At 49.8% G+C, this 25918-nt stretch overlaps 1 protein-coding gene across 7 annotated transcripts in view; it reads left to right on the forward strand.

Moving 5' to 3' along the window:
- The first annotated feature begins 11614 nt into the window (after positions 1–11614).
- The window catches only part of LOC103188203 (zinc finger protein 609), a 126372-nt gene continuing 112068 nt past the window's right edge, over positions 11615–25918 (forward strand). For 4 of the 7 annotated variants that reach the window (XM_042343004.1, XM_042343000.1, XM_042343006.1 and 1 more), the window contains exon 1: positions 11615–11673. The gene's annotated coding sequence lies outside the window, so the exon portion shown is untranslated. Of the gene's footprint in view, positions 11674–18201; positions 18219–19632; positions 19651–19945; positions 19966–25918 lie in introns of those variants that run through there. The other 3 variants (XM_042343001.1, XM_042343002.1, XM_042343003.1) reach the window with 3 other exon arrangements.

Consider the following 25918-nt stretch of genomic DNA (forward strand, 5'->3'; position numbering starts at 1 on the left):
CAACAACAACAACAACAACAAGATTCCATTTACAGAGAGCCTTTCACGTCGGGAGGACGTCCCAAGGCGCTGTACAGTTGGGTCAGGACCCGAGCATTGGGGAAATAGTCAGGGTGAGGGGAGGGAAGGAAGGGAGCGAGGAGGGGGTAGAGAGTCGAGAGGGGAGCTGAAGATATGGTCAAAGAGAAAGGTCTTGAGACTGGCCTTGAAGGAGGAAAGGGAGGAAGCGGCGAAGGCACTGGGGATGGAGTTCCAGAGCCTCGGGGCTGAGAGGCTGAAGGCCCGACCACCGATGGTAGCGCGGTTGGGGCGGGGGATGTGGAGCAGACCGGAGCCAGAGGAACGGAGGGTACGGGCAGGTAGGTAGGAGGATAGTAGGTCGGAGAAGTAGGAGAGAGCGAGGCCGTGAATGGCCTTGTAGGTGAGGATGAGGATCTTGAAATCGATCCTCTGGGGGATGGGGAGCCAGTGGAGGCGAGCGAGGGTGAGGGTGAGGGTGATGATGTGGGCGCGAGGCCTGGTGCGGGACAGTACACGAGCTGCAGAGTTCTGAATGACCTGCAGTGTGGAGGGAGGGCCGGGAAGGCCGGCGAGGAGAGAGTTCCCATAGTCCAGCCTTGAGGTGATAAAGGCGTGGACCAGGGTTTCAGCCGCGTGAGGGGTGAGGTAGTGCCGTAGTCTGGCCATGTTCCGGAGGTGATGGAAGGCGGTGCCAGTTGTGGGGCGGATGTGAGAGAGAAAGGACAGCTCAGGGTCGAGGGGAACCCCGAGGTTCCTGATGGCTTTGAGAGGTGGAGAGTGCAGCCTTGGATGCTGATGCTGTCAGCGCCTGAGGTGCGGAGGCGCTGACGTGAGCCAATCAGGAGGGCCTCAGTTTTGCGCACGTTGAGCTGAAGAAAGTTGTCTCTCGTCCAGGACTCGATGTCGGACAGACAGCTGTCAGGACATCGGGGGTCGTGGAGTTGAGGGTAGAGGAGGAAAGGTAGAGTTGGGTGTCATCCGCATACATGTGGAAGTTAACCCCATGTCTGCGGATGATGTCACCACAGGGGGAGCATATAGAGGGTGAAGAGGAGGGGACCGAGGACAGAGCCCTGAGGGACACCGCACGAGACAGTGCGGAGGGTGGAGGAAAAGCCATTCGTGGAAATAAAGTGAAGACGGTGAGAGAGGTACGACCTAAACCACTCAAGGACAGGGCCTTGAAGGTTGAGGTGGGAGGACAAGCGGTGGAGGAGGATAGCATGGTCGACCGTATCGAATGCTGCCGATAGGTCGAGGAGGCAGAGGGAGCCCTGGTCACAGATGGTCAGGATGTCATTGGTGACCTTGACCAGGGCAGTTTCTGTGCTATGGGCAGCACGGAAACCCGACTGAAGGGGTTCGAATAATGAATGGGTGGAGAGGAAAGAGCGCAGCTGGGAGGCGACAACTCGTTCCAGGACCTTGGACAGGAAGGGGAGGTTGGAGATGGGCCGGTAGCTTGATAGCTGCGACGCATCAAGGGAGGGTTTTTTCAAGGTGGGAGTGATGGTGGCAGTTTTTAAGGGAATGGAACAGAGCCAGAGGAGAGGGACAGGTTGACGATGTCTGTGATATGTGGGGCAAGGAGGTGGAGCTGGGAGATAAGGAGTGGAGTGGGGATGGGGTCAAGGGAGCAGGTGGTGGGTTTCAGGGATAGGATGAGTTTGGTGACAGAGGGTGGGGAAACGGGTACAAAGTGTGTAGGGGAGGATGGGTAGGAGTCGGAGTGTGGGAGGGAGGGGTGGGGGTGGGTGGATGTTGGAGGGGAAGTGACCGCGGAGCGAATTCCCTTGATTTTGGATTCAAGGAAATCCAGCATCTCCTCGCAGTGAAGGTTGGAGGAGATGACCTGCGCGGGGTGGCGGGGGGACGGAGGAGTCGGGATGTGGTAGAAAACAGTAGCCTGGGGTTGTTCTTCGCCTCCAGGATTATCCTGGAGTAGAAGGACGACTTGGCCGAGGCTAGAGTGGAGCGGTAGATTTTGAGGAGGTCCAGCCAGATTTGTCGGTGGACCGTTAGGCCAGATTTGACACAGGTGCGTTCAGCAGCCCGCACCTGGCTCTTCAGTGAGCGGAGGTGGGTGGTGAACCAGGGGGAGGAGCGAGAGTAGGAGACAGTACTGGAGGTGATGGGGGCAAGTGTGTCAAGTGTGGAGGAGAGGGTGTTGTGGAGGAGGGTGAGAGCAGAAGAGGGGTCAGTGAGGGAGAGGGAGGGAGAGGAGTTTAGAGGACTCCAAGGCAGCGGTTAGGGATTGTGGAGGTAACTTCTTCCAGGGGCGGTAGAAGATGGTGGTGGGTCTGGTGGAGGTGGGGAGGGGGTGGAGGTGGTGAAGGAGATGAAGTGGTGGTCGGAGACGGCCTTGTCGGTGATAGTGACATCCGAGACACTGAGGCCCCGGGTGATCACCAAGTCGAGTGGGTGGCCGTGACTGTGAGTGGGGGAGTTGATGTGGAGGGAGAGGTTGAGCGAGGAGAGCAGGGAGGAGAAATCTGAGGAGATGGAGCAGGAGGGGGTGAAGTGCAGGTTGAAGTCGCCCAGGATGATGAGGCGATCAGAGCAGAGGCAGAGAGATGTAAGTAGTGTCGAAATATCGGAGATGAAGGTGGGAGAGGTTTTAGGGGCCGGTAGAGGAGGAGGATTTTGAGTGAGAGGAAGGAGGGGTGGGAGAGGGTGAGGTGCTCGAAAGAGAGGAAAGAGCCAGAGGAGTAGGGGGATAGGGCAAGTGGTGTCCTTGAGGCAAGAGCTACACCACCGCCACGGCGGTTGGGGCGGGGGATGTGGTGGGAGGTGTAGCCGGGTGGCGTGGCCTCCGTGAGGGGGAAGGTGTCGCCTGGGGTGAGCCAGGTTTCTGTTAAGGCCATGATATCAACGTTGACATCAAGGATGAGATCGTTGATGACCAGGGCCTTGTTACAGAGGGAGCGGACGTTTTGTAGTCCGATGTGGAGGGAGCGGTTGACAGAAGGGTGTGTGGGAGTGGAGGGGAGTCCAGGTTGTGAGGCAGGGGTGGGGGGAATGGGGATGAGGGAGGAGAGGTTGGCTCCCCGATCTGTGTCCGGGGTGGGTGGCGAGTGTGGTGGGGAATGGGGCAGTCGGTGTGGCTGCTGCTGGACAGCCAACGCCGAGTGCCACGGTGAGCCCGGCGGAGGATTCCCAGGCTGGAGCAGAGGGAGGGGGTGGGAGGGTCAAGTGGGGATAGAAGGCGAGAGGGACGGAGAGAGAGGAGGACAGAGCGGGAGAGATGCAGAGGGGGGAGGGTTTGGGGGTAGAGAGGAGGGAGGAGGGAGGGAGGGGGCTCGGGTCATAGCGGCAGCCATATGCGCATGCGGGGACCGGGAGCGAGCGGTCAGGTGGATGGAAACATTATCCCATAGGCTGGGGCTGGGGTGGAAACTATCAGGTCCTGGAGATCTGCCTATGTTGAATCTCATTATTTTCTGCATTATCATTTCTTAATTTATATTAATTTTGATAAGCATTTCTCTTAGACTTATTTTTAGGTTCCCCTGTATGGCTGGTATTTTGTCCTCATCCCCGACTGTAAGAACGATAGCAAAGTTTTACATAGAGTTACATAGAATATACAGCACAGAAACAGGCCGTTCAGCCCAACTGGTCTATGCCGGTGTTTATGCTCCACATGAGACGTTTTGCTCCTCTTATTTATTTAACAAGTCAGCCAGTTCCTTATTTTCCATTACAGTCTCACCTACATCTGTCTTTAACTGACCCACATTTCCCCTGACTATTCTCTTTCTTTTAATATATTTATAAAAGCTTTTACTATTGCTTTTAATATCCGTTACAAGTTTTTTTCATATTCCCTTTTTGCTCCTCTTATTACTGTCTGTGGATCATTTTGTTGCCTTTTGTAGTTGTCCCAGTCCGCGGCATTCCCACTGGCTCCCCAACCCTCAGAGAATCGAGTACAAAACCCTTGTTCTCACAGGATTGAAAATTCAAAGTCCCCCACGGACTTGCTCTCCCACGACCTCTCCGACCTCTTAACCCCGTATCAGCCCATCCGCTCCCTCTGCTCAACGGACACCGGCTGCTTCAGGTCCCTCACACATCCCCCCCACCATTAATGGTCGGGCATTCAGCATCTCTGCCCTCCACACTTTGGAGCTCTAACCCACAACCCCTCCACCTCTCCCCCTCTCTTGCCTCCTTCAGGTCCCGCCTAAAGATCGTGCCTTCGGCCACCCTCCCAACCCCAACACCCCCCCTGCCCTCCACCCCTCCTGACCCCAACTCACAGCTCAGGTCCAAAAACCCCTGACTGTCCGACGTGAGGGGCGAATACAAGTGTAATTTGTTGTTGTTTTTGTTGTTGTCACTGACCCACCAGCCTGAAGAAGTTTCTCCCTAACCTCACTTGTAGACTCTTCATTCTACTGTTCTTTATAATTCTAATTACAATCTCTCTGATTTGCTGTACTATATATACTATATATATACTATATATATATACTTGAGAGAAATACCCGTGCAGCTTCGCTTGCTACCAAAGGATCCAATACGAAATGAAAATTGACACACACAGACATTTTGTCTTTATACTCAGCTGGGAGGACTCCTTTTGGGGGAATCCTTTGGGAGGACTCCTATCAAAGCTACGCTAACTGAAGGGCTTTACTGTGTGATCTGGCATGTCCTTGAGTTATTGCAATGCAAAAAAAACTGCCATGCATTTGTTGCAGAATATATATATAGATATATATATAGTATATATAGTATAGATTTATCACTTTAAAAGTGTATGTGCTTTCCTTTGTGGCTGTTTTGCAGCAAAAACCATGCCTACCTCATACTTTGGAGTTTAATTGAACTCTCTTTTAAATATAGCTCATCAACGATAGGAAATTCCAAAAAAAAATGCCCATGACACTGCCACTTGCAAGACCTTTCCGATGAGATGTAAATCATGTCTCTACATCAATCGGTTATTGCATTATTGATGGATACACAGACAGACAGACACACCAACACTTTGTCTTTATTAGTATAGATGTATTTAAAAACCTGGCTTACCATTTCAAAAGATTGGTTTGTCCCTTATACTGATTTTGTCTTATAAAAATTGTAGCTTTTCTGGCTGACATTATTATATTTGCTGCCGTTAATGTGGACACATCAACTAATCTCCAGGTTGCTCGTGGGTTTGTGAGACAGATGTATGGACTGCTTCCCTAGTCTTTGGTTTGGGATTTTAGAAATTCTGAGTCTAATCCTATGAGCTGACCTATTTTGAACATGGAATGTTTTTTACAGCTTTCCAAATATGGCTAGACTTAACAGCATTTCTTTGAGATAAAAACAGAAGTGACTGGGAACACTCAGCAGGTCAGGCAGCATTTATGGAGAGAGACAAGCAAGTTAACGTTTCATGTCGATGACCAAAGGTCATCATGCCCTCTCTTTGTCGCATTTGTTGGAGTCCTGTAGCTCAGTGGTTAGAGCACTCGCTTTGCAAGTGAGAGACCTGAGTTCAATCCCCGGCAGGTCAGGGTGAAACCTTGGGCAAGTTTCCTTACTCCACACAGAGCCTAATAATAATCCCTCCAAAACCAAAAACAATAATAAATTGGTCATTTTCAATCCACGACTGTTTGTGGGACATTGCTGTGTGCAATTGGCTGCCGCGTTCGCCCACAAATATACAGTCAATTCACTTTACAGTGTGTTCTGTGAAGCGCTTTGGGAGGTCCTCCTGACGTGAAAGGCGCTATATCAAATGCAAGGATTATTATTATTATTATAATGCCCTCTCTCCCTCTGGCCCTCCACCAGCAATGATCCTGAAAAAGTCATCAATCAAGCTGCTGAATGACCATCTCTCCATAACCTTTAATTCCCGACTATTTCCAATCCCACCCGCTCTACGCACCCCCCCCACCCCCCCACTCCCCCTAGTACAACAGTCACTTCCGCTCATTCAAAACACAAACCCGGATGCTCGAGCACAGATGGCAGGAATCTGACCTCACGATTCACCGGCAGCTGTGGCTCAAGCACATCCCTCTCCTTACACTCCTTTACCCCCATTTCTCCCTCCTCCCTCTCAACCACAATCACACGGATGAAGTTCACCACCTGCTGCCTCGAACCCCTCCACACCCAACTGCTGGTCACTCAACTCCCCCTCTTCTCCCCCACTGGCCGACACGGTCAACCAGTCTCTCTGGGACTGCACTCGCATAGTTCGAGTCCTACTTAACCAACCGCCTCCATTTCATCTCGGCAAATGGTTTCTCCTCCCGCCCTTGCCCAGTCACCTGCGGGGTTACCCCAGGGCTCCATCCTTGGCCTCTTCTTTTCCTTATCTATATGCTCCCTCTCGTGATGTCATCCACAGACACCGGGTAAACTTCCACATATAAGCGGATGACACACAAATCTACTTTGCCTCCAGCACCAACTCCCGCAAATATACAGTCAATTCACTTTACAGTCTATTCTGTGAAGCGCTTTGAGACGTTGAGAAGACGTGAAAAGTGCTATATCAAATGCAAGGATTATTATTAATTAACTCCAGATTCCCCCGATGTTCTATCAGCGTGTCTGGCAGACTTCAGGGCCTGGATGAGTGTAAACTTCCTGCAGCTGAATGTGGACAAGATGGAAGCCATACTCCTTGGTTCCCATCAACGTGTTCACTCCTGCGGATCTGAACTCCTCAACCTCCCCAAACCAGTGCGCAACCTAGACATCTGGTTCGACCCCCAGCTGTCCTTCCTCCCCCCCATCCAGTCCCTGACCAGGACCACTTTCTTCCATCTCTGCCACATTGCCCGCCGCTGACGTATATTACCCCAAACGCAGCCGAAACCCTGGTGCATGCGTTTGTCACCTCCCGCCTGGATTACTCCAACTCACTCCTCGCCGGTCTCCCCAACTCCACCATTCACACGATCAGCTCATTCAGACTCTGCCGCCCACATACTGACCCGAACCAAACTCCCTACCCACATCTCACCAGTTCTGGCCCAGGCTCCACTGGCTCCCCATCACCAAACAGATCGACTTCAAGATCCTCACACTCGTGTTCAAATCCATTCACTCCCTGACACCTCCCTACCTCTCCGACCCTCTCACTCCCCAAGCTACCACCCGGTGCCTCCGCTCAACTGTAGGTCCGTGCTTTTCAAACTGTGTAAGAGAAGGTCACGTTTTGCAGGTTTAATATAAAAGTTTAAAAATTTGGTTCCCAAATTTACTGTCTCATGTGGTGTCCCTCAGGGCTCTGTCCTCGGTCCCCTCCTCTTCACCCTCTATATGCTCCCCCTTGGTGACATCATCCGCAAACATGGGGTTAACTTCCACATGTATGCGGATGACACCCAACTCTACCTTTCCTCCTCTACTCTCAACTCCACGACCACCGATGTCCTGACAGCTGTCTGTCCGACATCGAGTCCTGGACGAGAGACAACTTTCTTCAGCTCAACGTGCGAAAAACCGAGGCCCTCCTGATTGGCTCACGTCAGCGCCTCCGCACCTCAGGCGCTGACACCATCAGCATCCAAGGCTGCACTCTCCACCTCTCAAAGCCAGTCAGGAACCTCGGCGTTTTGTTCGACCCTGAGCTGTCCTTTCTCCCTCACATCCGCACCACAACTGGCACCGCCTTCCATCACCTCCGGAATATCGCCAGATTACGGCACTACCTCACCCCTCACGCGGCTGAAACCCTGGTTCACGCCTTTGTCACCTCAAGGCTGGACTATGGGAACTCTCTCCTCGCCGGCCTTCCCGCCACCTCCCTCCACACTGCAGGTCATTCAGAACTCTGCAGCTCGTGTACTGTCCCGCACCAGGCTTCGCGATCACATCACTCCCACCCTCGCTCTCGCCCTCGCCCTCACCCTCACTCCCACCCTCACCCTCACCCTCGCCCTCACCCTCGCTCGCCTCCACTGGCTCCCCATCCCCCAGAGGATTGATTTCAAGATCCTCATCCTCACCTACAAGGCCATTCACGGCCTTGCTCCCTCCTACCTCTCCAACCTACTATCCCCCTACCTACCTGCTCGTACCCTCCGTTCCTCTGGCTCCGGTCTGCTCCACGTCCCCCGCCCCAACCGCCCTACTATCGGTGGTCGGGCCTTCAGCCTCTCAGCCCCCAGGCTCTGGAACTCCATCCCCCAGTGCCTTCGCCGCTTCCTCCCTTTCCTCCTTCAAGGCCGGTCTCAAAACCTTTCTCTTTGACCGTGCCTTCAGCTCCCCTCTCGACTCTCTTCCTCCTCCTCGCTCCCTCCCTTCCCTCCCCTCACCCTGACCATTTCCCCCCTCCTCTCTCCCTCCCTTCCCTCCCCTCACCCTGACCATTTCCCCCTGCTCGGGTCATGACCCAACTGTACAGCGCCTTGGGACGTCCTCCTGACGTGAAAGGCGCTCTATAAATGGAATCTTGTTGTTGTTGTTGTTGTTCCCGCCCAATGCCCTCTTTTCATACACAGACAAACCCGCTCAATCCGGCAATGTGGAGGACTGTAGCTTAGTACAGGAAGCTTTGATTCCCGGGTGAAACATTGGGCACGTTTCCTTACTCCACGCGCCTCTGTTTACCCAACAGTAAGTAGGAAACCGATTGTTACTCAATTGGCGGATTGCTTTTCCCTTCAAAACAATAAACAGATTTTTAAAAATAATATTTTGATCACTCAATCCACGACTGTTTGTAGGATACTGTTGTGCGGATTTGGCTTCCGCATTTCACCCCACAAAATACACAGTCTTTCACACAAAGTACACAAATACACAAAATACAGTATATTCTGTGAAGCGCTTTGAGATGTCTCAAAGACATGATAAGGCGCTGTATCAAATGCAAAGATTATTATTATTACTGAGACCCTGGCTCCTTCCTCACCAACCACTCCTCTCTCTTTCTGTACTAGGTCCCTTTTCATTGATTTCAACTTATTATTATATTTCAACCTCCTCCTGTGATTTCTCTCGTCCCTGAACCTCACCCTCCATATAAACTCCCCACTCATAACATGGCCGCTTGATCTCACCAACCCCCAAAGCCTTGATGTCTCTGAGCTCTCCATCACTGACAAGGTCATTTCTGACTATTTCCTTTTCTCCCTCTCCTCCTACATGACTTTCCCCTCTGCCAAATGCTCCACTATTTCATTTCACCTCACTCGGTGTCTCTCAAAGGTCCGCTCCTCCAATGTCATTCTCTGCCCCTGGCCCTCAACTCCTAGTGATCTTGATGCAATTGTCAAGTTGCTTAATGGCTATCCCTCCACCATGTTAGGCACTGTTGTCCTCTTAAAATCCAGAACCATCTCCCACCCCTACCCCCACTCCATCTGGTATAACAGCCACCTCCAATCCCTAAAATCCCAATCCCATCCTCTCAAACCAAGATGGCACAGAGAGCCAACCTTACAAGCTCTCCCTCTCTGAAGCTCTCCCTCTCTTGAAGCTAAAACCTCCTTCTAATCCAAGGTCATTCTTGAAGCTGAAGAAAATCCCAAGCTCCAAACTCAGATCAAAACTTAGAATGTATCAAGACAGGTGAACAAGAGGACACGGGTTGAGATGTGTAAAAGGCAATTTTAGGACAGACACCAGGAGGTTTTTCTTTAAACAGAGGGTAATAAATGACTGGAACTGGGTTACTGAGCTAAGATACTGGTACTCAATTGAAATACAGCTTGATGTTGTGATGGGAGGTTGGTAGGGTGGGTGTTCTTGAGGGATGAGATCAGATGGGCTGAAGGGTCTTCTTCATCTTGTGGCTATGAGACGGTTCATTTGAACCCCCTCCCTACCCAGCCACTTGTTGACCATCCAGCTGTCCCTCTTCTGTCCCCTGCTAGTGGTCAACCTGTCTCGCTCTTTCTGATCCTAGTGAAGACCAGGATTACAATCCGCGCTGTGCTTGTAACATTTACCTTCTAAGAACATCAAGAAATAGAGGAAATGACTGTGCATTTATCTCCCTGGCCATAAGATTTCCTTATGCACAACTGACATTTTTCTCTTCCTGCTTAAACATCAGAGATCCGCACTTGACCTACTGTATTTGGCTGACATCATAGTGCTGCCTCTTTGGGAAGTCCTCCCGATGTGAAAGGCGCTCTATAAATGTAATTTTGTTGTTGTTGTTGCCTAAACAAAGGATTCGTTGATCTACATTGCAGATTCCAAGGGATTGGATTTTGGCTGAAGTAGGTGACGTGAGGGATATTGAGCTGGACTTGTGGTAAAAGGATTTGGATTTGATACTAAAATTTTGGCCACCGAATTGCTGCTTCCTGGTGTAGAGTTGGGTGAGATTAGTGTGGGTTCTAGGTCTGGAAAAAAGGTACTGATCTAAGCTGGGACTTGCCCCTCTTTGATTGAAGAGCCTGTGCAGGAAGCAAAGGATATTGCAGGAATTCAGGAAAAAGATACAGAAATAGGATTAAAAACCTGCTGTGTTTCAAGAAAATGGCTCAACAGGCTTGATGCGCTGAGTTGCCTACTGAAGTCACAATGTTCCTAATGAGTGTTTCCATGAGCTACAGAAACTTTTCTGACTCTAAATTCCCCCTCTCTAATAATTCACTCCTGTTTTTCCCCAAAGCCGACTTTAAGTTTTCTGCACTCTGGAGGTTTTTCCTGACTTTGTTCCACACTGGGGTTCCCTCGCTCTGACTGTGCTCCAGGGTTTCCCTGCACTTTTTTTTCACCCTGACTCCGCTCCGCTGTGTATACCCTCATTCTGGCTCCTCTGACTAGAATTTCCTCACTCCACTTCAAGATTCCTGGGTTTTATCCATTTCTGGTTTTGCTTGCTCCGACTTTGCCTCACATCTCTTGTTCTGCTCTGGGTGTTGGGCACCGACTCCACTCCAGGTTCCTGTCCGTGTCTCTGGTCCTGGTTCTGGATGCACTGACTCCACTCTGGGTTCCCGGCTCTCGCTGGGCCTGGTCTTGTGGTTTTGGCTCTGCTCCGGGGTTTGGGTGCACTCACTCCATTCCTGTTCCCCATCTCTTATTCGGCTTCTGGTTTGGCTCACTCTGATTCTGCTCCTTGTTGAAGACCGAGACGGAAAGCTAATGGTTAGGTCCAGGGCATTAAAGGATACGGGACGGGGCGAGGGCGGGGAACTGAAGTTGAGGTACAGAGCAGCCATGATCTTGTAGAACTGGCTGGAGGGGCTGAATGGCCTGCTCCTGTTTGTATGTTCCCTGCTCTGGCTCCGGCTCCGGGTTTTGGGGCGCGCTGAGCTGACTCCGCTCCGGGAGCCGCCGGGCTCCGCTCCGGGGTTTGCGCGCGGCTCTGGTGAGGCAGCGGCTGAGCCCTGAACACGGCCCGAGCGGCGCCGAGAGAGGCCGTGACCGGGACCGGGACCGGGACCGCGGGGCCGGGCCGGGCCGGGCCGACACTCACAGGCAGGCGGGGCAGCGGGTGGCGGAGTGTGCGCGCGGGCTGTGGATGGCTGCGGGCGGGTAACCGGGGGCCGCTGTCGCCGCCAGGCCGGGCCGGGCCGGGCCAGACCAGGCCGCGCTCCGCACCTCCCCCGCGGAGGCGGCCTCACCCCCACACCCCGGGCCGTGCCGCCCGCCCGCCCGCCCGCCCGCCCGCGGGGCCGGAGCCGAGGGCCCGAGGCAGTCAGTCGGTCGGTCGGTGCGGGATCCCGGGTGAGTCCGCGCCGCCCGCGCTTTGTTGTCCGCGGCCCCGCGGCCCTCCCTTTGTTCCCGCCGCCGCCTCCCCCCCGGGAAGCCGTGTGTGCGGTGTGTGTGTTACTGTGTGTAGTGTGTGTGTCTGTGTAGTGTGTGTATATATATAGTGTGTGTATATATATAGTGTGTGTGTGTATAGTGTGTCTATAGTATGTATAGTGTGTGTCTATAGTGTGTATCGTGTGTGTGTGTGCAGTGTGTGTGTGTAGAGTGTGGATACAGTGTGTGTGTGTGTGTAGTGTGTGTATGTGTAGTGTGTGTGTGTATAGTGTGTGTATATATAGTGTGTGTATAGTGTGTGTGTGTGCATAGTGTGTATATTGTGTGTGTGTGTATAGTTTGTGTGTGTATAGTGTGTACAGTGTGTGTGTATAGTGTGTGTCTGTAGTGTGTATAGTGTGTGTGTGAATAGTATGTGTAAAGTGTGTAGAGTGTGTGCAGTGTGTGTGTATATAGTGTGTACAGTGTGTGTGTGTATAGTGTGTATAGTGTGCGTATCGCGCGTGTGTGTACTGTGTGTATAGTGTGCGTGTGTATAGTGTGTGTATAGTGTGTGTGTATAATGTTTACAGTGTGTTTGTATAGTGTGTATAGTGTGTGTGTGCGTGCAGTGTGTGTGTGTACAGTGTGTAAAGTGTGTGTGTATGCAGTATGTAAATATTGTGTGTATAGTGTGTGTGTGTACATACAGTGTGTGTGTACAGTGTGTGTATTGTGTGTAGTGTGTATATAGTTTGTGTGTATGTGTATATAGTGTGTTTGTGTGTACAGTGTGTGTGTGTACAGTGTGTGTGTGTATAGTGTTTGTGTATACAGTGTGCGTGTGTATAGTGTGTGTGTGTGTACGGTGTTTGTACAGTGTGTGTATAGTGGGTGTGTATATAGTGTGTGATTATAGTGGGTGTGTATATAGTGGAGTCCTGTAGCTCAGTGGTTAGAGCACTCGCTTTGCAAGTGAGAGACCTGAGTTCAATTCCAGGCAGAGGGCGAAACCTTGGGCAAGTTTCCTTACTCCACACAGAGCCTAATAATAATCCCTCCAAAACCAAAAACAATAATAAATTGGTCATTTTCAATCCACGACTGTTTGTGGGACATTGCTGTGCGCCATTGGCTGCCGTGTTCGCCCACAAATATACAGTCAATTCACTTTACAGTGTGTTCTGTGAAGCGCTTTGGGACGTCCTCCCGACGTGAAAAGCGCTATATCAAATGCAAGTATTATTATTATTATTATTATTATTATTATTATTATTATAGTGTGTGTACAGTGTGTGTAGTGTGTGTATACAGTGTGTGTGTGTACAGTGTGTGCGTGTGTAGTGTGTGTGTAGTGTGTGTGTGTACAGTGTGTGTGGATAATGCGTGTGTATTGTGTGTGTGTATTGTGTGTGTACAGTGTATGTGTGTATTGTGTGTGTGTACAGTGTGTGTACTGTGTGTGTGCAGTGTGTGTGTGTACAGTGCATGTGTATACAGTGCGTGTATAGTGTGTGTGTACAGTGTTTGTGCACAGTGTGTGTGTACATACAGTGTGTGTATTGTGTGTGTGTAAATTATGTGTATATAGTGTGTGTATGTGTTTGTGTATAGTGTGTGTATACAGTGTGTGTACAGTGTGTGTGTGTATAGTGTGTGTGTGTACAGTGTGTGCGTGTATATAGTGTGTGTGTGCAGTGTGTGTGTGTATCATGTGTACAGTGTGTGTGTACAGTGTGTGTGTGTGTACAGTGTGTGTAAAAGTATGTGTGTGTACAGTGTGTGTACAGTGTGTGCACAGTGTCTTGTGTAAAGTGTGTGTGTTTACATACAGTGTGTGTGTGTACAGTGTGTATAGTGTGTGTGTGTATAGTGTGTGTATACAGTGTGTGTATCGTGTGTATAGTGTGTGTACAGTGTGTGTGTACATACAGTGTGTGTTTGTGCATATAGTGTGTGTGTACATACAGTGTGTGTGTATACAGTGTGTGTGTACAGTGTGTGTGTATATAGTGTGGTGTGTGTGTATAGTGTTTGTGTGTATAGTGTTTGTGTGTACAGTGTGTGTGTGTATAGTGTGTGTACAGTGTTTGTACAGTGTGTGCATAGTGTGTGTGTATATAGTGTGTGTGTATATAGTGTGTGTATAGTGTGTGTATTGTGTGTGTGTGTATATTGTGTGTGTATATAGTGTGTGTGTATGTTTATATAGTGTGTTTGTGTATAGTGTGTGTATGGTGTGTATGTGTACAGTGTGTGTGTATATAGTGTGTGTATGTATACAGTGTTTGTGTGAACAGTGTGTGTATAGTGTGTGTGTATATAGTGTGTGTGTATATAGTGTGTGATTATAGTGTGTGTGTATATTGTGTGTGTACAGTGTGTGTTGTGTGTGTGTGTATACAATGTGTGTGTACAGTGTGCGTGTACAGTGTGTGTACAGTGTGTGTGTGTACAGTGTGTGTGTGTACAGTGTGTGTGTACAGTGTGTGTGTACAGTATGTGTAGAGTGTGTGTGTAGAGTGTGTGTGTGTACATACAGTGTGTGTACAGTGTGTGTGTATATAGTGTGTGTATGTATACAGTGTGTGTATAGTGTGTGTGTGTATATAGTGTGTGTGTATATAGTGTGTGATTATAGTGTGTGTGTATATTGTGTGTGTACAGTGTGTGTTGTGTGTATACAATGTGTGTGTACAGTGTGCGTGTACAGTGTGTGTACAGTGTGTGTATGTACAGTGTGCGTGTATAGTGTGTGTACAGTTTATGTGTACAGTGTGTGTGTACAGTGTGTGTGTACAGTGTGTATATCGTGTGTATGTGCATAGTGTGTGTGTGTATGGTGTGTGTGTATAGTGTGTGTGTACAGTGTGTGTGTACAGTGTGTTTACAGTGTGTATACATACAGTGTGTGTACAGTGTGTGTGTACATACAGTGTGTGTGTGTACAGTGTGTACAGTTTGTACTGTGTGTGTGTGTACAGTGTGCGTATATAGTGTGCATGTGCACAGTGTGTGTGTGTGCACAGTGCGTGTACAGTGTGTGTACAGTGTGTGTGTACAGTGTGTGTGTGTACATACAGTGTGTGTGTACATACAGTATGTGTGTGTGCATTGTGTGTACGGTGTGTACAGTGTGTGTGTACAGTGTGTGTGTATATAGTGTGTGTTTGCACAGTATATGTACAGTGTGCGTACAGTGTGTGTACAATGTGTGTACAGTGTGTGTGTACAATGTGTGTATAGTGTGTGTGTATAGTATGTATGTGTGTAGTATGTGTGTATAGTGTGTGTATATAGTGTGTGTGTACAGTGTGTGTGTGGACAGAGTGTGTGTACAGTGTGTGTGTATAGTATGTGTGTATAGTGTGTGTGTACATACAGCGTGTGTATATCACTGACATCATCAACCTGTCCCATATCACTGACATCATAAACCTGTCCCTCTCCTCTGGCTCTGTCCCCATTCCATTAAAAACTGCCATCATCACGCCCACCCTGAAAAAACCCTCCCTTGATGCGTCGCAGCTATCAAGTTACCGGCCCATCTCCAACCTCCCCTTTCTCTCCAAGGTCTTGGAAAGAGTTGTCGCCTCCCAACTGCGCTCTTTCCTTTCCACCCATTCTCTTTTTGAACCCCTTCAGTCAGGTTTCCGTGCTGCCCATAGCACAGAAACTGCCCTGGTCAAGGTCACCAATGACATCCTGACCATCTGTGACCAGGGCTCCCTCTGCCTCCTCGTCCTCCTCGACCTATCGGCAGCATTCGATACGGTCGACCACGCTATCCTACTCCACCGCTTGTCCTCCCACCTCAACCTTCAAGGCACTGTCCTTGAATGGTTTAGGTCGTACCTTTCTCACCGTCTTCATTTTGTCTCAACGAATGGCTTCTCCTCCACCCCCCGTACTGTCTCATGTGGTGTCCCTCAGGGCTCTGTCCTCGGTCCCCTCCTCTTCACCCTCTATATGCTCCCCCTGTGGTGACATCATCCGCAGACATGGGGTTAACTCCCACATGTATGCGGATGACACCCAACTCTACCTTTCCTCCTCTACTCTCAACTCCACGACCCCCGATGTCCTGACAGCTGCCTGTCCGACATCGAGTCCTGGACGAGAGACAACTTTCTTCAGCTCAACGTGCGCAAAACTGAGGCCCTCCTGATTGGCTCACGTCAGCGCCTCCGCACCTCAGGCGCTGACAGCATCAGCTCCGCACTCTCCACCTCTCAAAGCCATCAGGAACCTCGGCGTTTTGTTCGACCCTGAGCTGTCCTTTCTCCCTCACATCCGCACTACAACTGGCACCGCCTTTCATCACCTCCGGAATAGCGCCAGATTACGGCACTACCTCACCCCTCACGCGGCTGAAACCCTGGTTCACGCCTTTGTCACCTCAAGGCTGGACTATGGGAACTCTCTCCTCGTCGGCCTTCCCGGCCCTCCCTCCACACTGCAGGTCATTCAGAACTCTGCAGCTCGTGTACTGTCCCGCACCAGACACCGCGACCACATCACTCCCACCCTCGCCCTCACCCTCGCCCTCACCCTCGCCCTCGCCCTCGCTCGCCTCCACTGGCTCCCCATCCCCCAGAGGATTGATTTCAAGATCCTCATCCTCACCTACAAGGCCATTCACGGCCTCGCTCCCTCCTACCTCTCCAACCTACTATCCCCCTACCTACCTGCCCGTACCCTCCGTTCCTCTGGCTCTGGTCTGCTCCACGTCCCCCGCCCCAACCGCCCTACCATCGGTGGTCGGGCCTTCAGCCTCTCAGCCCCGAGGCTCTGGAACTCCATCCCCCAGTGCCTTCGCCGCTTCCTCCCTTTCCTCCTTCAAGGCCGGTCTCAAAACCTTTCTCTTTGACCTTCAGCCTTCAGCTCCGCTCTCGACTCTCTTCCTCCTCCTCGCTCCCTCCCTTCCCTCCCCTCACCCTGACCATTTCCCCCTCCTCGCTCCCTCCCTTCCCTCCCCTCACCCTGACCATTTCCCCCCTGCTCGGGTCATGACCCAACTGTGCAGCGCCTTGGGACGTCCTCCTGACGTGAAAGGCGCTTTATAAATGGAATCTTGTTGTTGTTGTTGTTGTACAGTGTGTGTGTATAGTGTGTTTGTGTATACAGTGTGTGTGTAGAGTGTGTGTATGTGTGGGGGAATGGTGTGTGTGAGAATAGTGTCTGTGTGTGAATAGTATGAGTGTATGTGGGAATAATGTGTGTGTGTGGGAATGCTGTGTGTGAGTACGGATGATGCGTGCGTGTGCAGATGGTGTGCGTGCGGATAGGGTGCGTGCGGATAGGGTATGTGCATGTGGATAGGATGGGTGCGTGCGTGGGAATAGGGTGAGTGGTTGGGGTGAGTGAGTGGGTGTGGTTGGATGAGTGCGTGCAGTCGGTGGGTGGGTGAGGTGGGTGGGTGCGTGAATATGGTGGGGTGGTGGGTGGGTGTGTAAATGTGGGGGTGTAAATGTGGTGGGGATGGGGGTGGTAAATGCGGTGGAGGTGTAAATGCAGTGGGGATGGGGGTGTAAATGCAGTGGGTGGGTGTGTAAATGCGGTGGGGGGGGTGTAAATGTGGAGGGGGGGTGTAAATGCGGTGTGTAAATAGCAGGTGTAAATGGCAGGCATGGTGGGTGGGTGTAAATGGCGAGGGGGGTGTTTGTGTGTAAATGGCAGGGGGCAGTGTAAATGGCGGGGGGGGGGGTGGCGCGTAAATGGCAGGGGCGCGCAGCAACAAGAAGAACAAAAGTACATCTATAAAGCGCCTTTCACGTCGGGAGGACGTCCCAAAGTGTTGAACAGTCAGGGGTCGGGGCCTGAGGATGGGGGAGGGGTGGGGTGGGGATGGGATAGGGGTGAGGGGGTGGGATAGGGGTGAGGGTGTGGTGTAGGGGTGAGGGAAGGCAGAGAGGTGGGAGGGAGACCAAAAGCACGGCTGAAGAGAAGGGTCTTGAGACCGGCCTTGAAGGAGGTGAAGGAGGAAGCGAGGCCAAGGGACCATTGGATGGTGTTCCAGAGTGTGGGGGCAGAGAGGCTGAAAGCCCGGCCACCGATGGTAGGGTGGGGCGGGCAGGAGACATGGAGCAGCTGGAACCTGATGAGTGGAGGGAGCGGGCGGGTTGGTAGGGAGTCAGCAGGTCAGAGAGGTAGAAGGGGGCAATAATAATAATAATAATCATAATAATAATCCTTGCATTTGATATAGCGCTTTTCATGTCGGGAGGACCTCCCAAAGCGCTTCACAGAACACACTGTAAAGTGAATTGACTGTATATTTGTGGGCGAACGCGGCAGCCAATTGCGCACAGCAATGTCCCACAAACAGTCGTAGATTGAAAATGACCAATTTATTATTGTTTTTGGTTTTGGAGGGATTATTATTAGGCTCTGTGTGGAGTAAGGAAACTTGCCCAAGGTTTCGCCCTGACCTGCCGGGGATTGAACTCAGGTCTCTCACTTGCAAAGCGAGTGCTCTAACCACTGAGCTACAGGACTCCACAAGGCCATGGATGGCCTTAAAGGTGAGGAAGAGGATCTTTAACTCAATCCTCTTGGGGATGGAGAGCCAGTGGGGTCGGGCGAGGGTAGGAGTGATGGGGTCGGGCGAGGGTGGGGGTGATGGGGTCGGGCGAGGGTGGGAGTGATGGGGTCGGGAGAGGGTGGGAGTGATGGGGTCGGGCGAGGGTGGGGGTGATGGGGTCGGGCGAGGGTGGGAGTGATGGGGTCGGGCGAGGGTGGGAGTGATGGGGTCGGGCGAGGGTGGGAGTGCTGGGGTCGGGTGAGGGTGGAAGTGATGGGGTCGGGCGAGGGTGGGAGTGATGGGGTCGGCAGAGGGTGGGAGTGATGGGGTCGGGTGAGGGTGGGGGTGATGGGGTCGGGCGAGGGTGGGAGTGATGGGGTCGGGCGAGGGTGGGGGTGATGGAGTCGGGAGAGGGTGGGGGTGATGGGGTCGGGAGAGGGTGGGAGTGATGGGGTCGGGTGAGGGTGGGAGTGATGGGGTCGGGTGAGGGTGGGGTTGATGGGGTCGGGTGAGGGTGGGGGTGATGGGGTCGGGAGAGGGTGGGAGTGATGGGGTCGGGAGAGGGTGGGGGTGATGGGGTCGGGAGAGGGTGGGAGTGATGGGGTCGGGAGAGGGTGGGGGTGATGGGTCGGGAGAGGGTGGGAGTGATGGGGTCGGGAGAGGGTGGGGGTGATGGGGTCGGGTGAGGGTGGGAGTGATGGGGTCGGGAGAGGGTGGGGGTGATGGGGTCGGGTGAGGGTGGGGGTGATGGGGTCGGGAGAGGGTGGGGGTGATGGGGTCACTGGTGTGTGAGAGTACACGAGTTACAGAGTTTTGATGATCTGCAGTTTGTGAAGGGAAGAGTTGTGAAGCCGATGAGGGGGGAGTTCCCGTAATGGAGCCTCGAGGTGACGAATGTGTGTTTGAGGGTTTGGGGGCCTGAGGGGTGAGGCAGTGGCGGAGTCTGGCAATGTTGCAAAGGTCGTGGGGGCTGCGAGCGCAAATGGCGGGAGTGGGGGTGCGCAAATGGCCAGGTGGTGGAGGGCACATAAATGGCCAGTGTGGGCGCGTAAATGATGGGAGGTCAGGTGGGTGGGTGTAAATGCAGTGGGTGCGAATGTTGTGTTTGTATAAATGTGTGTAAGTGCTGTGTGTGTAAATGCGGTTTGCATGTAAATGTGGTGTGTGAATGCTGTGTTTGTGTAAATGTGTGTAAATGCTGGGGGGTGTGTAAGTGCTGTGTGTGTGTAAATGCTGTGGGTGTACATTTTGGTGGTGTGTTTGTGTTCCAGTCCGACCAAGGATGATGAAAAACAAATCCTGGTTTGTTTTATATTTGGACAATTATTTGAAGCTTCCCAGTAATCCCAGAGACTGCAATACATTTATAGCTGATGTCAGCACATGGTCAACTCAAAGTGCAGACAAGGAAATGTGGAGCTGGTTGATGTCAGGTAGATAAGAGAACTCCCTTCTTCTCCCCTCTCCCCAGCCGCTGCCCTCCCCTCCCCCCAACCAGCCAACACTGCAAACTGACATGGGAAGCTCTTTTCCTCTCCCCCCTCTCTCTCTGACTGTTTTCTTGATCCTGTGAATTTCCATCCCTGATCTCTGATTAGGTGGATTTGGTTAACATAGGTCACCACAAACATCCTTGTACAGTGATATCATAAATAAATATTTGTCCTTAGGTCAGTGCTTCAACACTGTACTTCCAAAACGGGTTTCTTCCCAGCAATATTAATATCTTTTGTTCGGCTGATCGGAAGGTGAGTTACATCCTGTGTGTGTCCGTATAATATGCTCCATACAATATAGCCTTTAACAATAATAGCAGATTACACTTGTATAGCGCCCTTCACATCAGCAAGACGTCCCAGGGCGCTGGACAGTCAGGTTTTTTGGGACCCAAGCTGGGAGTTGGGGTCAGGAGGGGTGGAGGGCAGGGGGGTGTGTTGGCTGAAGGCACGGTTGAAGCGCTCTGGAATGCTACCCCGCATGAAGGGCAATATATAAATGTAAGTTGTTGTTGCCTTCTGTTTTGTTTTCAATTATTGCTGTCACACTCATAGCCTTTTGGTGTGTATGTGGTCATGATGTCATGATACTTTATTCAGGTTTAGATATAATCTTTGTTGAGCGCGTGGTCCGTGAGCCTATCCCTTGCCTCGCTTGCTCCGCTGGCTCCTTATCCCCCAGTACATCGAATTCAAGATCCTCGTCTCACGTTCAAACCCCTCCACAGTCTTGTCAGTCTCCCCCTCTGTGACCTCCTGCTACCCTGCCGCACCCAGCCGTTCCCTTCATTCAATGAATACCAGCCTCCCTCATGTCTCCCTTCCTCTGCGCCCCACTGCTGCTGTGTAGGCTTTTAGCCATTCTGTCCCCGCTCTCTGGAACAACATCCTGGAGTCCCTCTGACTTGCTCACTTCCTATCATTTTTCAAGGTCCATCCGTCTCAAAACAGACTTCTTTGTCCATTCTCAAACTCAGACTGATTGGCTGCTCATCTCATTGTGCCAGTCTGGCTCAGTTGCCTCTGAGTCAGAAAATTGTGGATGCAAACCGCACATTGGAACTTTGAACTCACATAGTCTAGGCTGCCGCTCCAGTGCGGTACTGGGGGAATGCTACATTGTTGGAGCTTTGGATGAGCCGTTCAGTTGGAAGGTAAAGAGCCTTGCACTATTAGAAACAGAAGGGAGTTTCCCTCTCCCAGTATCTTGGCCAACAATCCCCAGATGAAATTGATGATTCACTTCATGGCTGTTTGCGACCATGTTTGTCTACAACAGTCCAGTCACTACAATTTACAGTTTATCCTGTGAAGCTCTTTGAGACGTCTCAACAACGTGATAAGGCGCTTTATCAAATGGAAGGATATTTTCCGTTTGTTTATGGGATATCACTGGCGAAGACAAACTGCCACATTTGCTTATATCTTATTCTCTTTATTTCTAAACAATTATATTTAAGAAATTTAAGAAAAATTTAAGAAAAATAATCCTTGCATTTGATATGACTTCCATAACAATATACACCAGGAAAATGCTGTGGTTGTAGCAGATTGGAATAAAGGATTCTTTCCAGGTAGTGTCATGTCAGCTTTTGTGCTCCATCCTTTTACAGGAATTGCCACCTGAAAAATTCCCTATTGGGCATTCTGATCAGAGTTCAGCCTTGCACTTTTGACATATTCAGCTCAGCTTCTGATTTTATTTTTAACCTTTTTTTGTCGTGACTGATTGTTGATGGCCAGAGTGCTTTGTGTCATTGCACAGAATGGGAATGCTGGAAATCCACAGCAGCTGAAAGGGAAACTTTCATCCACAGCAGCTGAAAGGGAAAGTTCAGCAGTCATTTTTATTTTGTCATTCTCCCCTCCCCCCCCGCCCCCCCCCCACCGACCCCAGCTATACAAATGTAATCTTCGTCTTCTTGTTGAATGATGTTGACCAAACTGCAGGTCTGATGATTGAGTTGACTGTTGGATGTTGGTTGATAATCCAGTCAGTGGCTTATAGCATTCATCTGAACTTTGAGAGAGGACAATTGGCTTGTCACGATTCCTGTGCTTGTTAGTTATATATTGCTGGTGGCCATAAATATAATAAATAATCGTTCCATTTGATAGGGGACCTTTCACTTGAGGAGGACATCTCAAAGCGCTTCAAGATTTACTGAGTAATACATTATTATTTATGTATACTCCAGAGTCAGTGTCATTTTATCAATGAGGTTGCCTTGGCAGATATCAGCCAAGGTGCTGTGTGCAGTTGGTGTGCATGGAGCATGTCCTGACACTGGCACGCAATAATCTTGCAGTGATTAAATCATGGCCATTTGTTTATCATTTGCCCTGGGATGTTGCTGTAGTGCCATGGCCTGCAGTAGTGGACAGAATGGGTAAACCAGCCTCAGCTCCATCATTCCCATTAAAATAGAAAAATAATAGATTTAATCGAGTACAGTGCACAGATACTCACCATTGTTTGATCTCAGTCTCAAATGTGTAGTAGGTAGTTTGTAGTTTGTCCAAAGGCTGACTGGCACAGTTACTTGCTGTAATGCACTTGTGCAGTTGATGGGGGCTAGGTTTGTACAGTGTGCCGTGTATTTCACTTAAAGAAGTCTGTAACATAGAAACAGGAGTACACCACTCAGCCCCTCAAGCTTGTTCAGCCATTCTATAAGATCACGGCTGATCTGTACATCAAGTCCAATTATCTGCCCTTGCCCTGTATCCCTTGATACAACAACTATCTATCCACCTCATTGTTGAATATGTGAATGGATCCAGCCAAAATCCACAGCCTTTTGGGGGAGAGAGTTTCAGATTTCCACGATCCTTTGGGTGAAAAACTGCCTCCTGATTTCACTCTGAAATGCCTAGCTCTAATTTTAAGATGATGCCTCCTTGTTCTGGATTCCCCTACCAAAGGAAATAGTTTCTCTGTTTCTTCCCCTAACCTTCCCCTTTCAAGACCCATCTCAAGACCCACCTCTTCGACTGTGCTTTTGATCACCCTGCTTCCCCCCCTGCTCGCCACCCTCCCCAATCCCGACCCCCAGCTTGGGTCCGAAACACTGACTGTCCAGTGCCTTGGGATGTCCTCCCGAAGTGAAAGGCACTATACAAATGTAATTCTGTTGTTGGTATAACCTGGGGATAGGGGAAGAATCAGGTGGCTTGCTCTACACTAGCTGGGAGTTCGGAACTTTGGTTCTCTTGTCGCACCAAACTTGCCTGGTGCAAGAACACAAAAAAGTTCAGGACTTTAACGTTGGTTTGTGTTTGATTTGTTTTAATAAAAAAGGTCAGTAGGTAGGTAGGTAGGTAGGTCAGTAGCTGGCCAAGGAATGGGATTAAGGTTTCGCTGAACCTCATTGCCTTGTGTGCCAGGGTTAATGTTAAAAGATTAGGAAGGACCTCAGCCTTTGGTCACTGTAATTTGCTGAAATTAAACCAAGTTTAATGGCTGGGAATCATGGCTCAGCTCTGTTCAGCTCCAGAAGTCTGTTTCTCTGTAAAGTGCTGTCTTTCCTGTGTGAGGCGAAATGCTTCCTGTCTTTAGTCTCAGCTGCCCCCTCTTTATCATTAAATCCCAGCTGATGAACTACCTCTTCGATTGCACCTATGGTCATTTCCCCTTCCTCTTTCTCCCTTGCTCACTGTCCAACTCCACCACTGTACAGGGCTCAGAGACATTACCCGACGGGCAAAGCACTACATAAATGCATATTGTTGTTGCAGTCTTTACCAGACAGTACTGTGGAATGATATTTCCCGAAATATCTGCCCCTTTGTGTGTTTATGCCTTTATGTAGCTTTTCTTGAACAAGTAAACTGTTTTTAAGCTAGTTACATTCTGTCCTCTATTTTCTTTGTGTTGGAGTTCCACTTCAATTGGCAGATGTGGACAGTGAGCTGTGGACAGTGACTGATCTCTGGTTCCCACCACTCGGGCCCCGACCTGTAAAACCTTAGGGTTCTGGCCACTTGTTCTGATGAGTTTCTACTAATTGCATTTACAATGGTCATATTGATTCTCTCTGTGCACTGTATGTGGAGCAGAGTTACGGTCAGTTAAGGAGCACTCTCTGAATTGTACAGTATTTGAGCTGTACTCTGGAACTCTGTACCTGGATGCCCACCCTAAATTTTAACCTGACTCTCTTTTGTCTAACTGAGAAACCCAGTCAGCAATAAACTCCCCTTTTCTTTGACTCACAGTGATGAGTACTGTCTGATGTGCAGAGCCATTGAGCTCCATGGTGAGAGGCCTTTCAGAAGCTCTTGACTCGCACCCTTAGACTCTGAGGAGCAGGTTGAGCATTGGGCATGGGATGGTTAGAAATTACAATAAAAAGGAAGATTATATTAAAATTCCTCTTGAAGCAGGAATTCACTGCCTCTCTGTGGCTGTATTTGAAGTACAGCAGTGGTTACCCCTCCCCCACCTATTCTCTCAGTTTGCTATATACCGTAATGCCAGAGAGAGAATAATAGAAGTATTCATGTGTGTAAACATAGAAACAGGAGTAGGACATTCAGCCCCTTGAGCGTGTTCCGCCATTCTATAAAATCCTGGCTGATTTGTACCTCAACTCCAATTACCCGCCCTTGCCCCATATATCCCTTAATACCCTGACCTAACATATTATGTATGTGGCTCCATATGTCATCGACTTCAGACATGACCCTCAAGTGCATTCATCCCATTTTGCCTCCTAATCTTCTCTATCCAATTCTGCTGTCCGCACCCACCACTCGTTAACCACTGCAGCCCTCTCTGCTGGTGAACTTTCAACTTCTATACCCTGCTTTGAAATTCCCTCAAATTTTGTGTTTGCTCTCTCTTCATGCCTGCAAACCTCCTAAAAACCTACCTCTTTTACTCAGCATCCTCACTCTTCCCACCTCACTCAATGATTCTGTAAAGTCAAGTACTTTGAGATGTTTTTCTATGTCAGATGGCTATATAAGTTAAAACTGTTGCTTTCCAAAAGAAGGTTTGGGATAAATGTGAAACTTTTCAAGAAATGTTTACAAAACACTTATCGCAAGGTGTAAAATTCCGCCTCAACTGAGTTGATTTGCTGAAGGTACATTTTATGCAGAAGTGATTGAAAATGCGCTGTGTCTCTGTTTTGCTGCACTGACTTATTCTTCATAATCTTAACTATCAACAGGGGAATGGGTATGCCTCGAGATTGATTTTGGATCAGGTTTGAGACTAGAGGATGGAAGCGAGTGAGAAATGGTTTGTCCATTGCAATTAGATTGGGTTGTGTTCATGTCATGCCAATTAAATCATAAATTGTTGAAAATCAAGCTTCTTAGGTAGACTTGTGCGTTGTGTTCTATTTAAATATTTAAAAACTTCCTTTCTTGTCTCAACCTGCTTGTTATTTCACAAGATCATAAGAGAAGTTTTTATGAAGAAGGCCCCAGAGAGTAGGAATTAAGGGCAGGTGGCAGGGATTTATTTTAGGACCACTACTGATTACTCTAGACATAATGATTTGGACTTAGATATAGGAAATGTGGTGTCAAAATTTGCATATGGCACCGAACTTTGAAGTTCCAGAAGGCATTCGATAAGGTGCCGCATAAAAGGTTAAGTCCAAAAGATAAGGGCCCATGGAATTGGGGGGAGCATATTAACGTGGATTGGGGAATGGTTAACAGGTAGGAAACAAAGAGTAGGATAAACGGGTCCTCTTCAGATTGGCGGGATGTGACTAGGGGAGTGCCACAAGGATCAGTCCTTGGGCCTCAGCTATTTACCATCTACATCAACGATCTTGATGAGGACATCGAAGTTAATATATCTAAGTTCGCGGATGACACAAAACTAGGAGGAAGTGTCAACACAGAGGACAACATTAAAAAAATGCAGTGAGACATAGATAGGTGATTGGGCAGGTAGGTGACAGATGAAGTATAATGTAGGGAAGTGCAAGTAGCAAAAACAGTAGAGCGGGTTATTTTTTAGAAGGGGAGAGATTGGAATGTGTTAGTGTCCAGAGGGACTTGGGGTGTCCTTGTACACCAATCAACAGAAAGTTAGTCTGCGGTGCAGCAGCAATTAGGAAGGCGAACGGTATGTTAGCATTCATTATGAAAGGATTAGAGTATAAGAGTAGGGAAGTCTTGCTGCAACTGTATAGGGCCCTGTGAGACCACACCTGGAATACTGTGTGCAGTTTTGGTCTCC

This window comes from Callorhinchus milii, unplaced genomic scaffold (assembly GCF_018977255.1).
Source record: "Callorhinchus milii isolate IMCB2004 unplaced genomic scaffold, IMCB_Cmil_1.0 Scaffold22, whole genome shotgun sequence".
Classification (NCBI taxonomy): Eukaryota; Metazoa; Chordata; class Chondrichthyes; order Chimaeriformes; family Callorhinchidae; genus Callorhinchus; species Callorhinchus milii.